The sequence below is a fragment of the Haliotis rubra genome, unplaced genomic scaffold, assembly GCF_003918875.1.
Source record: "Haliotis rubra isolate DU_JTF1 unplaced genomic scaffold, ASM391887v1 Scf560, whole genome shotgun sequence".
Taxonomy (NCBI): Eukaryota; Metazoa; Mollusca; class Gastropoda; order Lepetellida; family Haliotidae; genus Haliotis; species Haliotis rubra.
The window spans coordinates 64,474-77,029 of NW_025767258.1; the positions used below are offsets into that span (position 1 = coordinate 64,474).

The following is a 12,556-nucleotide window of genomic DNA, read 5'->3' on the forward strand; positions in this document are numbered from 1 at the left end:
AGGTATGGGCGAGAAATGATCTAATGGCTTCAACTAAAGCTAAACCTTCTTTTCTGTGATGCTCCAGTTCTTCTCGCTGCTGCCGTGAAGAGCTCTGCCTCAAAAGCTATAGGGTGTTCATTATTCTTCTTGTCTTTTTGACTTAAGACAAACCCTATGCTCATATCGCTGGCATCAGTTGCGAGAAAAATTCTTTGCCAAAGTCTGGATAAGCCAGAGCAGGGTGTGTTACACATAGCATGTTTGAGTGTGTTGAAAGCCTGATCACACTCAAGTGACCACTGGAACTTTGGTTTCTTACCAGTTTCTGCCTCTGAATGCTTTTTTAACAATGCATTCAATGGTAGTGCTATTTTAGCATAATCTTTCACATATTTTCTGTAAAAGTTTGTGAGGCCTAAAATGAACGAACCTGTTTTGTGATTTGGGTATTGGGAAGGTCTTAATTGCTTCGACCTTTTTGTCATCAACTTGAACACCTCCGCAGGATAAAACATGACCAAGAAATGAAACCTTGTCTGTTGCAAAATTGCATTTTGATGGCTTCAGTGTTAATTTTGCCTGTTTGAGATAGTAGAAGACTTGCTCCAAATGTTGGAGATGTTCTTCAAAGTTTTTGCTGTAGATTATCAAATCATCAATGTAAATCAACGCAACTTTGAAAAGCAGTTTTCTTAGCACTTTGCTCATGAGTTGCTGAAAACAAAGTGGAGAATTAGACAAACCCTGGGGCAAACGTTTGAATTGATAAAGGCCTTGATGGGTGACAAAAGCAGTTTTATGCTTTGAGTCTTCGTGTAATGGCACTTGGAAGAAGCCATTGGCAAGATCTAAAGTGGAGAAAATTGTAGCTTGGCCATTGCCGATGTGATCAAGAACATCGTCAAAAACAGGGAGTGGCCATGACATTGGTAATGTGACAGAATTTAATTTTCTGTAGTCACAAACAAATCTATATGAGCCGTCACGTTTCTTAACTAAGATGATGGGGGCTGAATACATTGAAGTGGACTCCTCAATTAAATCATATTTGAGAAAATCTTCCACAAGTTCTTCAGTGACTTTTTGGAGATGAGGAGACTGACGATAAGGCCTACACTTAACAGGGGGATGGTTGCCTGTGTCAATGACATGCTCGTGCATGCCAGTTTTTCCTAAATCTGCAAGGCTTGTTGAAAACATGTCTCTATTTTGTCCTAAAAAAGCTGAGTAGTCTTTGTTGTTGGTCAGGCGTCAGTTGAGTCTTGGTCAAGTTGAATCCTAAATCTTGAGCAATTTTGACATAATCCCTAGTGTCATTGTCTGTTTTCTTAACGTCATTGTTAACTGTATTTATGAAAGGTTGGTTGCAGTCAATTTCAAAGATAGAGTGGTTGTCAATGTAACTAAATTTGCCTACAACTGTACCCTTGTCTAACACCTTTTCTTCTTGGGAAGGATTCATAAGCCTAAACGTAGCAGTTTTCCTGTGCGCTTTTGAGAGGGTCCTACCACCTGCTACTTCAGAATGAGCACTGAGGGAGGCAATTGGTTCAATGAGGATGAGGGAATCATCTTTTGCCTCAGGCAGTTTTACCTTAAAATGAATTTCACTCTGAGGGGGCATATAAATTTGATCTATTGTTTTTGCTAATCCACAAATTTCTTGAACTGAAGTGGCAATGAAATTGATGTATTGCCTATCTGAGGTGCTGTTGCCTATTATGAGGGAATGGCAGCTATAATCTAAGACTGCATCGTTGTCATTGAGGAAGTTTTCACCTAGTAGGACTGACTGTGGTAATGTGGGCAGGACATAGAATTGTTGTGAAAATTCCTGATCTTCAATGACAAAATCTAACACAACTGAACCCAACACCTTGTGCAATTCGCCGCCAACACCTTGAATGTGTGGAAAAGGTGAGTTTCCAAGTACAGGGTTGTTGAAAGCTTTGTTTAGAAAAGCAAACGAAATGCAGCAAATGGATGCCCCTGTATCTATTAAACAAGTAGTAGTTTCAGTGCCAAATGTTACCTGGATTACACTTTTGGCAAGAAGGTAACTAAGGACACAGTTGGAATTTCACTTGCAAAGTTACTTTCCATACCAGACTCCATATTGGCCATGACACCTTATAGTATGTACCGTACTATAAAAGACAAGAAATCAACAATGTAAAGTAGTACTTACAATTTTTGAAGACTTTTTCTTCTTTGGTTGGTGACTTTAAGAGTTGGTGGTCCTTAATCCAGTGCTGAGATCAGAGGTAGATGCAGTCGCTTGTTATTCCATATGTTCTTGTCACTGGTTGTAGTTAGTTCCTGGGCTCCGAGGTTCCGAAAATCGTTGATTCTCCGCCAACTATTATGATAGGGTCTTGGGTCCAAGTGATGGTTCCGGTGAAACCCCTTATCTAACTGACGTGCTGGTCTGCTTGGGGGAATTAGCTCAGCAAAGAGTCCGAAGTCACAAGAAGCTAATTACAGTTTTATTAACAAGAACAAAAATAACATGGGGTGGCCACAGAGAGTCGGTACAACCCTCTGGGCTGAGGGTTAGAGCTGACCTGTGTTGGGAGTCTAAACCCTACTGATGAACAAATGGAGTTGGTGACTATTTATCTAAAATTGAAACAATAAAAAGATTCCTTGAATGATACAAAATGGGTGTTCCCTATACTAACCAATGAAATACAGAATATGCGGTATGGGGTGTGTCCTACAAATGAAATGACCAGACAGGGAGAGTACTTAATCCTACTAATCCTATTTCAACTGGCACTAATTGTGTTGACGCATGTCCTGGAAGCTTCCTAATTTAACTGGCACTAATTGTGCTGACATGTTGCTTGGGTGGTTATGGTGTTACAATAGATGGCTTAATGACCCTAATTTAAAGTGTTTGCACAATATATTTTAATGGAGATGATGACATGTTTACTTTATCAAAGCAGTTCATTAAATCGTCTAGACATTACTTTGTCTTACTGAAAGGTTTGAGTCCTTGAAACCTTAGGCTAAGATTTATCTTGAACATCTGTGATATTGTAACTTATACCTTTTTCAATAGTATGTCTGTGAGATGAGTTTTACTACTTTTGACTGGAGTCTTTCTCTAAGCTATTACAGATACATGATGAAACTAATATTCTATATTTTATATTTTACTAATATCTGAATCCTAATATATCGCTTGTAGTGGTTATAATTAATAATGAATTTTCGTATGAATTATTATTCCATGATAGTACTATAGCAACTTAGTCTGCCCAAGAATCCCTGTAAGGAGACAATCATAGGGTATATCACCTTGGAAAGACAAGTACATTTTTTGAATACATATAACATCTGTTTATCATCACACCTTCACCATATACATGCACTAATTCTACAGACATAAAATTTAAGAGACACATTTTTCTGCATGGATGATGGAATACACTCACTCACGTAGTTTCTCCATGATAGTATATATTTACATCTCAACAATGGCCTCTTTCTGGATCACAACACAGTAGGATTGAAGGATATACAAAAATGTTTCTAAGGTTTCATGGATGGTTAGCTTGCCCAGACAGGCCCTGAGGAGGGTGGTATTCTTCTTGTGACTAAGCCCTGCACTGATCCACACAGCCAGGCTTTCAGCCACAACACCCTTTCAGTAAGGTGCCCCCAGCAATCATCTGTTGTGCCACAAGGCCTAGACATATGCAGACTTTAGTACTGGACACACTCAGGTTATGGCAGGAGGGGTGGCATTTCTTATGTTAAGGTAAAATTGTTGTTTCTTCTGCTTTATGAATTTGTCAAGTCTTGACAATATTTTGGATTGAGTTTACAAGGCTCTGTATTTATGGAAGTCGTTTATGGCTTCTGTAATGATTAGGGATTCCAGAATTGGACTATGTACCAGCAACAAATAAATATTTGATGTTTATTAAACCAAAACTTAGTGACTGAATGGAGAAGATCAGACAAGGTGTGTAAAATGTGCAACTACTCCTGCCATGATAGACAATTAATATAAGACATAAAGTTATCTTATTTATAAATATATTTCAACAAAAGTTGATATATTCTATCCAAAATGTGTCCAGATCACTTCTGAAGTTCAAGACAGGCAATGGTGCTGAGGCAATCTGAACCTAATCATTCTAGACTTGAGTTGGAGTCACTTTCTTTAACTTATTATCGAGAGTCTTTGAGGCAAACTATAGCTACAGACTAATAGTTTCGGTATAGTTTAAAGGGATGGGGGTATGGATGTCAACTTTTCTATGATGAGGAGCATATTTTGGAATGTATTCCAACATATGTATTCTTCGCCTGATGAAATAGTAAGTACATCTATAAATATATTTATTACATATATTTATTTCAGCATAGTTACTTTATTGAATCTATACTAGAACAATTGTAGAAATTGTGTGTGCGTATGCATGCACACACACATGCATTATCCCCTTCTCTCCTCAAAACGACTGACGGGATCGGGTGGTCAGGCTCGCTGACTTGGTTGACTCATGTCATTGTATCCCAAGTTTACAAAATGATGCTCATGCTGTTGATCACTGGATTGTTTGGTCCAGACTTGATTATTTACAGACCACAACCATATAGCTGGAATGTTGCTGAGTGCGGCGTAAAACTAAACTCACTCACTCACTCATTCTCCTCAAAATGCTGTATCTGCATCTATTGTTGTAAACTGTTAAACGACTCCAGTACAATGATTTGAAAACAGGAGGTATTGAGTCATGTTCTGTTATGTAAAACAGCTCGGTATATGCCCAGGGATTTCATCCCAGTGAATGCATGATGGATCTCATTATAGGAGTGTAATGTATGCATGACTGATGTGGTCTTTGATGACAAGATAAACTGTCATTGAATAGATAGGCTTTGTATTTGACATTCGGTTTCAATTTAGTATGTATTGATGACAAGATAAACTGTACAACAGCGTATGGTATGGATTTACAACTTCTTTAATATTTACAACACAACATTTCTGGGCTACTTCTTGCCCCTTCATCAGGTGAATGACAGAATATGATACAAGCAAAATATATGGTATGTACAGGAAGCCAGTGAGATAGTATTACAGACTGTAAACTGTAATTGAATAGATAGGCTTTGTATTTGACATTCGGTTTCAATTTAGTATGTTTTAAAGTACTGTGCTTTACTTTGGCCACCAAAAATAGGGATCCAGGGCATCGCGGTAATGAATTTAAAGGGTATAATGATCTCAGGTTGTATCAGTTTTTAATTAGCGTGACATTATCATAATATTTGAATACTGGGAACAATTTCAGATTCATAATATATTTTATTTTGATATAGAAATATGTTGCAAAGTAATTTCTGCTGGTAGATATGACAGTTTTCAAGACATTGTTATGTGGTAACTGATCATTAGGAAGGTGTCTTCATTAGGACGGTGTCTTCATTAGGAAGTTGTTTTCATTAGGAAGGTGTCTTCATTAGAAAGGTGTCTTCATTAGCTTCTTTCATTAGAAAGGTATCGTTATAAGGAAGGTGTCTTCATTAAGAAGGTGTCTTCATTAGAAATTTAGGAAGGTGTGCTTCCTTCTTCTTTAGTGTTCCTTCAATTCTTCAGTAGGAAGGTGTCTTCATTGTTAGTTTACAGTGACAACTCAAGAGCTTCCATGAACAAAACTGTGAGACTTCTATTGAGATTGGATGTTATTACAGCACTGCAGGTAATCACGTGGAACACATAGCTTAGTGAAAAACCCATTTGGCAAACCAGTTTCTAATCCAAGACCAGGGTCAGTTACCATTATTATGTCTGTGAGGTGTTAGGGGGATTAAGATCACCGGCAGTGGCAGACAGAAGCCAGTGTATTGTTAAGGTGTCTGAATAAGCATTATCTTGTATGGTATTCTTGAGTGGAACTTGTCCTACTACAATGCTTGATTATCTGTGGGATTCCAGTGTGGAACAGGTTGTTGTGCCTCCTTAGGGGAGTATAGTGCAGATAAGTCTTCAATTCAATTCTTTTATTTCGGTTTGTAGGTCATCGGCCCATGTACAATACATACAACAAGAGTACATTTTCGAAGAATAGGAAAAACTTTACAAAGTAGTTCAATTAAATGGCTTATTATGAAACATTTTTTCTTTAAGCAAGAGATTCTTTGATGTAATTAGAACAATTTACAAGGGTATATCTACAATTACAAGTTAATATATTGTGATTGTTAGCAGCTAAATTTAACAAATCATTTACAGGACTATATCTATCTCTAATTACATTGTAAGCATTACACTCAAACAAACAATGTATACCATTTTCATTTACCCCCACTTCACATATTCTACTATACATATCTACATTCACACCTCTTATATTACACCGTAATGGAGGGAATTTTATCTGAGAAGGCAAATACATGTCTCCTGGGGTCTGGGGCAGACCAGACCTCTTGTGCGCCGTGTCTGTCTCCCTGTAGGTAGTCTGATGCAGACAAGGCCCCGAGTTCCCAACACCTATTTGTGTCTGGGGATTTTAGAGTGAGTGAGTATTGTTTTACTCCACTTTTAGCAATATTCCTGCAATATCACGGTGGGGGACACAAGAAATGGGCTTCACACATTGTACCCATGTAGGGAATCGAACCTGCGTCTTCTGCATGACGAGTGAACACTTTAACCACTAGACTACCCCACCACCCTGGGAATTTCAGAGGACTGACTGATTGAGTTTAGTTTTACGCCGCTTTTAGCAATATTCCAGCAATATCACGGCGGGGACACCAGAAATGGGCTTCACACATTGTGCCCATGTGGGGAATCGAACCCGGGTGTTTGGCGTGATGAGCCAACACTTTAACCACTAGACTACCCCGCCGCCCCGATTTCAGAGGAGGAGAGAACCTAAATACTCCATTCTTGTCCTACTTTAGGATACCATGCAGACTGAGTGAGTATAGTTTTACACCTCACTAAGCAATATTCCAACTACATGTTGGTGGTCTGTAAATAATCAAGTCTGGACCAGACAATCCAGCGATCAACAGCATGAGCATCGATCTAAGCAAATGGGATATGGTGACATGTAATCAGCAAGTCTGATCGCCCTATCCCATTACCCACCTCTTACGACAAGCATGGGTTACTGAGGACCAATTCTAACCTGGATCTTCACGGGTTGATACCAGGGCAGAATAGATCTTCGTGTGTAGATTCTGAAACAAAGAAGAACAGGCCCCAGGTTGTCATGTTTGTCTTCAAGTGGAGAATACTTACCCAGTCCTGTTTCCTCCAACAACAATCCTTGGTTGCTAGGGACCAATTGTGCCTCTTTTTGAACAGAATAAACATATGACTATGACATGATATGATTTTATCTTCAACCTAGCTGACATTTCTGTTACTTGTTTATTATTAGGTGCCTCCCTTACCTTACCAGGACATTGTAATCATGGAATATATGTTTAACTATGAAATAATATGCTATATCTTTGCCCCATTCTGAAGTCTTTGTTGTTTTTGTGTGATGAGTTGCCTCCCTTAACCTTGCCAGGATATTGTGATCATGGATTCAGTTCCCAAGTCTCTCTTATCATGATCCTAGGTCTGTCAGCACCCATCCATGTAAGTTTGTTTCTTAGTCTTCAGTGGCGAGCCATAATTCAGCTGAAATATTGTTCAAAGTGGTGTTAAAGTACACTCACTCACACTGCTGAAATATTGCTGATGTGGCGATAAATTTTAACTCATGCACTCACACTTACTGTTGATGCCAACAAGCACAGTGGAGCAGTTTCATTGCAGAATTGGATGAGAAATCTGATAAGATTGAAATTTACGAAAACATACATTCTGGATGCCCTTGATTGCACCATTGTTATTCTGGGATGTCACATGATATATGGCTGAAACATTTCAAGTACATAAGCTCAGATACTGTTGAATGCATGGGATATATCATATATCTCAGTAGGTATTCATTGTGCTTCAGGATGTCTACCAACATAGGGTTGTTAAGTCATTGTTATTCACTAGGTCATAAGTCTTGTTACTTCAGTAAGAGTTGTCATTTTGCCCCTGAGGCAGGGTAATCGAGCAGCTCCTGAATAGGTTTCAGTCTTGCCTGTAGGGAGTCACACTTGGTTACCTGTGTCGGTTTAGCTGCAGGATGTCTCAAGAATGTATGATAACATGGGTACAGGTGTCCAGGAAGTAGAGGTATGTTTGTTGCTTATCAGGTGGTGTTTAGGTTGCTGGCCTGGTTGTGTCGTGTGTTGTGTCATGTTTGTGTTATGTTGTGTCATGTTGAGTTGTGTTTGTGTCATGTGTTAGAGTCATGTATTGGAGTCATGTTTGTGTCGTGTTGGTGTCATGCAGCTAGTTACTATGTTGCTGACATTGTTTAGTGTGTGAGTGGTGATGGGATTTATATAATGGGCAAGTTTGGAGATGATGTTTGAGGATGGATGATAATATTTTATGACAGGGGGTTAAATTTGAGTTTAGAAGATAATATTCGAGGATGGAGGATAATATTTGATGAGAGAGGGTTAAATTTGAGTTTAGAAGATATTTGAGGATGGAGGATAATATTTGATGACAGAGGGTTAAATTTGAGTTTAGATGATAATATTTGAGGATGGAGGATAATATTTGATGACAGGGTTAAATTTGAGTTTAGACGATAATATTGGAGGATGGAGGATAATATTTGATGACAGAGGGTTAAATTTGAGTTTAGAAGATAATATTTGAGGATGGTGGATAATATTTGATGAGAGAGGGTTAAATTTGAGTTTAGACGATAATATTTGAGGATGGAGGATAATATTTGATGACAGAGGGTTAAATTTGAGTTTAGAAGATAATATTTGAGGATGGAGGATAATATTTGATGACAGGGTTAAATTTGAGTTTAGACGATAATATTTGAGGATGGAGGATAATATTTAATGACGGTTAAATTTGAGTTTAGACGATAATATTGGAGGATGGAGGATAATATTTGATGACAGAGGGTTAAATTTGAGTTTAGAAGATAATATTTGAGGATGGAGGATAATATTTGATGACAGGGTTAAATTTGAGTTTAGACGATAATATTTGAGGATGGAGGATAATATTTAATGACGGTTAAATTTGAGTTTAGACGATAATATTGGAGGATGGAGGATAATATTTGATGACAGAAAGTTAAATTTGAGTTTAGAAGATAATATTTGAGGATGGAGGATAATATTTGATGAGAGAGGGTTAAATTTGAGTTTAGATGATAATATTGGAGGATGAAGGATAATATTTGATGACAGAAAGTTAAATTTGAGTTTAGAAGATAATATTTGAGGATGGAGGATAATATTCGATGACAGAGGGTTAAATTTGAGTTTAGACGATAATATTTGAGGATGGAGGATAATATTTGATGACAGAGGGTTAAATTTGAGTTTAGACGATAATATTTGAGGATGGAGGATAATATTTAATGACGGTTAAATTTGAGTTTAGACGATAATATTGGAGGAAGGAGGATAATATTTGATGACAGAAAGTTAAATTTGAGTTTAGAAGATAATATTTGAGGATGGAGGATAATATTTGATGAGAGAGGGTTAAATTTGAGTTTAGATGATAATATTGGAGGATGGAGGATAATATTTGATGACAGAAAGTTAAATTTGAGTTTAGAAGATAATATTTGAGGATGGAGGATAATATTTGATGACAGAGGGTTAAATTTGAGTTTAGAAGATAATACTTGAGGATGGAGGATAATATTTGATGACAGAGGGTTAAATTTGAGTTTAGAAGATAATACTTGAGGATGGAGGATAATATTTGATGACAGAGGGTTAAATTTGAGTTTATAAGATAATATTTGAGGATGGAGGATAATATTTGATGACAGGGTTAAATTTGAGTTTAGACGATAATATTTGAGGATGGAGGATAATATTTGATGACAGGGTTAAATTTGAGTTTAGAAGATAATATTTGAGGATGGAGGATAATATTTTGGTATGGAGTATTAATTGGAATATGGGATAATAAAGGAATATGAAGATAATATTGGAAAGTGTGAAAAGATTGCATGTCATGATAATTGGGAAAATATACTGTGAGCTGGGATAATATTTAAAGATGAAGATAATCTTGGAAGATTGAATAAACAGGGGGATAGAGGATGGATCACGGGTATTCTTAGAAGTCTGGCATACAGACCCTGAAACAAATATATCCAACAAAGCCGTTGTAATTGGTGAGTTTGGGAAAACCCAACCCTGAAGTGCCGCTAAGAATAAACAGCTCTGTCACACATCCCCTGGAAACATAGCACTTTATGGATCTCAAAATCTTGTAGTCTGAAAACATAACCTGCATTGTGAGTTTAAAGATGTCCAGGAGAAATGAATATCCTGTAAAAGCTGAATATTCATGTGAAATATATATTTGTTAAGTGAAAAGTGATAGTCCTTTAGTAGCAGACGGCCAGATGTTGTCTAGGTTGTATGCAGCAATGTATTGATCCCGGTGTTTGTACGATATTGTTGGTGATTGTGTGGGCTGGTGGTGGAACATAAATACATCACACCTTGTTTCTGATCACTGTTGAGAAATGCCGTCTGCTGTCTTGGCTCACGTTCTGTGATGTGGAACCAGATTTTGAGAAAGTTTACTGGTGTTTGTGGTAGGTACGATGTTGTATTCAGGCTTCAGATGGAATGTCCCATATCTTTATGCTTTTGTCATGTAACCCGAGTGTTCAAAAGTAGTGATTTAGTGTTCCCTGATATTGGTATTAGGATGGACTGTCTGCTTGTTCAATGGTAGATCAAGGATTTGAACCTTGTACAACTTCATACGAGAAGATGTTGAAAGATGGTATTCGTTTGGTTATATATTTAAGCTCACACATCTTGATGCTTTGTCATGTAAGCCAAGATAAAAATGAGTGATTTAGTGTTCCCTGATTGCCTCTCTCATGTTATGATTGAGCGTCTGCTTGCACAGTAGAAGGTCAATGAACCCTGGGCAATAATCATATCTTAAGATGTTGAAAGATTCTTTTTGGTGTGACCCTGCATTGAGGGATGTAGCAAGGACTGGTTCTCTTGAAGTCTGTGTCTTTGTCTGTGCATGTCAGGTTGATGTGGTAGGAGAGCCTTCACAACTCCCACCAGTCATCCATGACTCACTCACTCACTACTCACTCACTCACTCACTCACTCACTCACTCACTCACTCACTCACTCACTCACTCACTCACTCACCACTCACTCACTCACTCACTCACTCACTCACTCACTCACCCACCTTCTCACTCACTCACTCACCTCACTCACCCACCTTCTCACTCACTCACTCACTCACTTGGGATTATTCGGTCAGGCTCGCTAACTTGGTTGACACATGTCATCATATCCCAACTGCACAGAACAATGCTAATGATGTCAGTCACTGGATTGTCTGGTCCAGATTCGATTATTTACAGGGTGCCATCATATAGCTGACATATTATTTAGTGCGGCATTCAATAAGAAACGAAGTAACAATCAAACGAATAAGACTGACTCAACTACTCACTTAACAAAAACTAGTTCACTCTCAAACTATCACTCATTCTATTTGATGTGAGTGGTAAATATTACAGCTATCGACTACTGTGTCAAACAATGGCAGTTACATGTAATTTATCTCACAGCAGAGGACTTGTAAATCAAAACTATCAAATGACTCAACTGTTGTGCCATAAATCAACATTTAAGTATAAATTTCTTCATTTTCTTTTCAGATGACCAATCAGTGACCGAGCCCTGAATGTCATTCACCCTTCATCAACAGTGCAATACGTGTCTACCCAACACCCCTTTCATTCCAAATGGACTAGTCTTCCTGTTCTTGCCAAAAAGTCCATTTTATTTTATTGCAACATTTACCAGTGATATTATTCCTGTATTGTGATGCAACGTTTATGTGTTAAAAGTTCCGTACTTTATTGATTGTGATATTAAGTGGACACTTCCATTATTAGCAGAGGGGTGTTCAGTGACAACAGGTGTTGGATATAATAATGAATGGCGATTGGTGCTTTATAGGAATGTAATGCATGCACATCTAGCGCAGTGCTGCTCCGAGCTATCCATCATTATCACCCCAAGGAAGAGTTTTGATAGCTGCAAACCGTTCAACTATACCACCTAGCTTGACAGCTTTCAGTAGATTTGGAACTATTGGCAAACTAAAGGGTAAACAGTTTGTTTATTTAAAGAGTAAACAGTTTGTTTATGTAGATGTCATAATTCCAGCTGTGTAGATTTTATGATTTTCACTAAATTTTGGATAATATTAAAGGTAAGAGGTGAATAATGCATGCTCTTTGAAACTGTCCTGCGTGATTCTCTAGTAGATATTTAGGATATAGGTTCTTACTTTTGTTTATATGGGTAAAAATCTCCAAATTTGGTTTTTCAAGGAATACATTTTGTATGATATAAGAAGAGTGTCCTATCAATTTCTGCTAACTGAGAATTATCGAAATACTTCAAATTCATAACGGCAAACCAGTTTTTGTCGAAAAGT

General features: G+C 37.7%; 1 protein-coding gene across 9 annotated transcripts in view; it reads left to right on the forward strand.

Annotated features, from left to right (window-relative positions):
- The window catches only part of LOC124254031 (EF-hand calcium-binding domain-containing protein 4B-like), a 100,279-nt gene that overhangs the window by 40,173 nt on the left and 47,550 nt on the right, over positions 1–12,556 (forward strand). For 4 of the 9 annotated variants that reach the window (XM_046687896.1, XM_046687901.1, XM_046687902.1 and 1 more), the window contains exons 1-2: positions 3,591–3,751; positions 11,769–12,222. The gene's annotated coding sequence lies outside the window, so the exon portion shown is untranslated. Of the gene's footprint in view, positions 1–3,590; positions 3,752–8,175; positions 8,198–10,554; positions 10,665–11,768; positions 12,223–12,556 lie in introns of those variants that run through there. The other 5 variants (XM_046687899.1, XM_046687897.1, XM_046687904.1 and 2 more) reach the window with 4 other exon arrangements.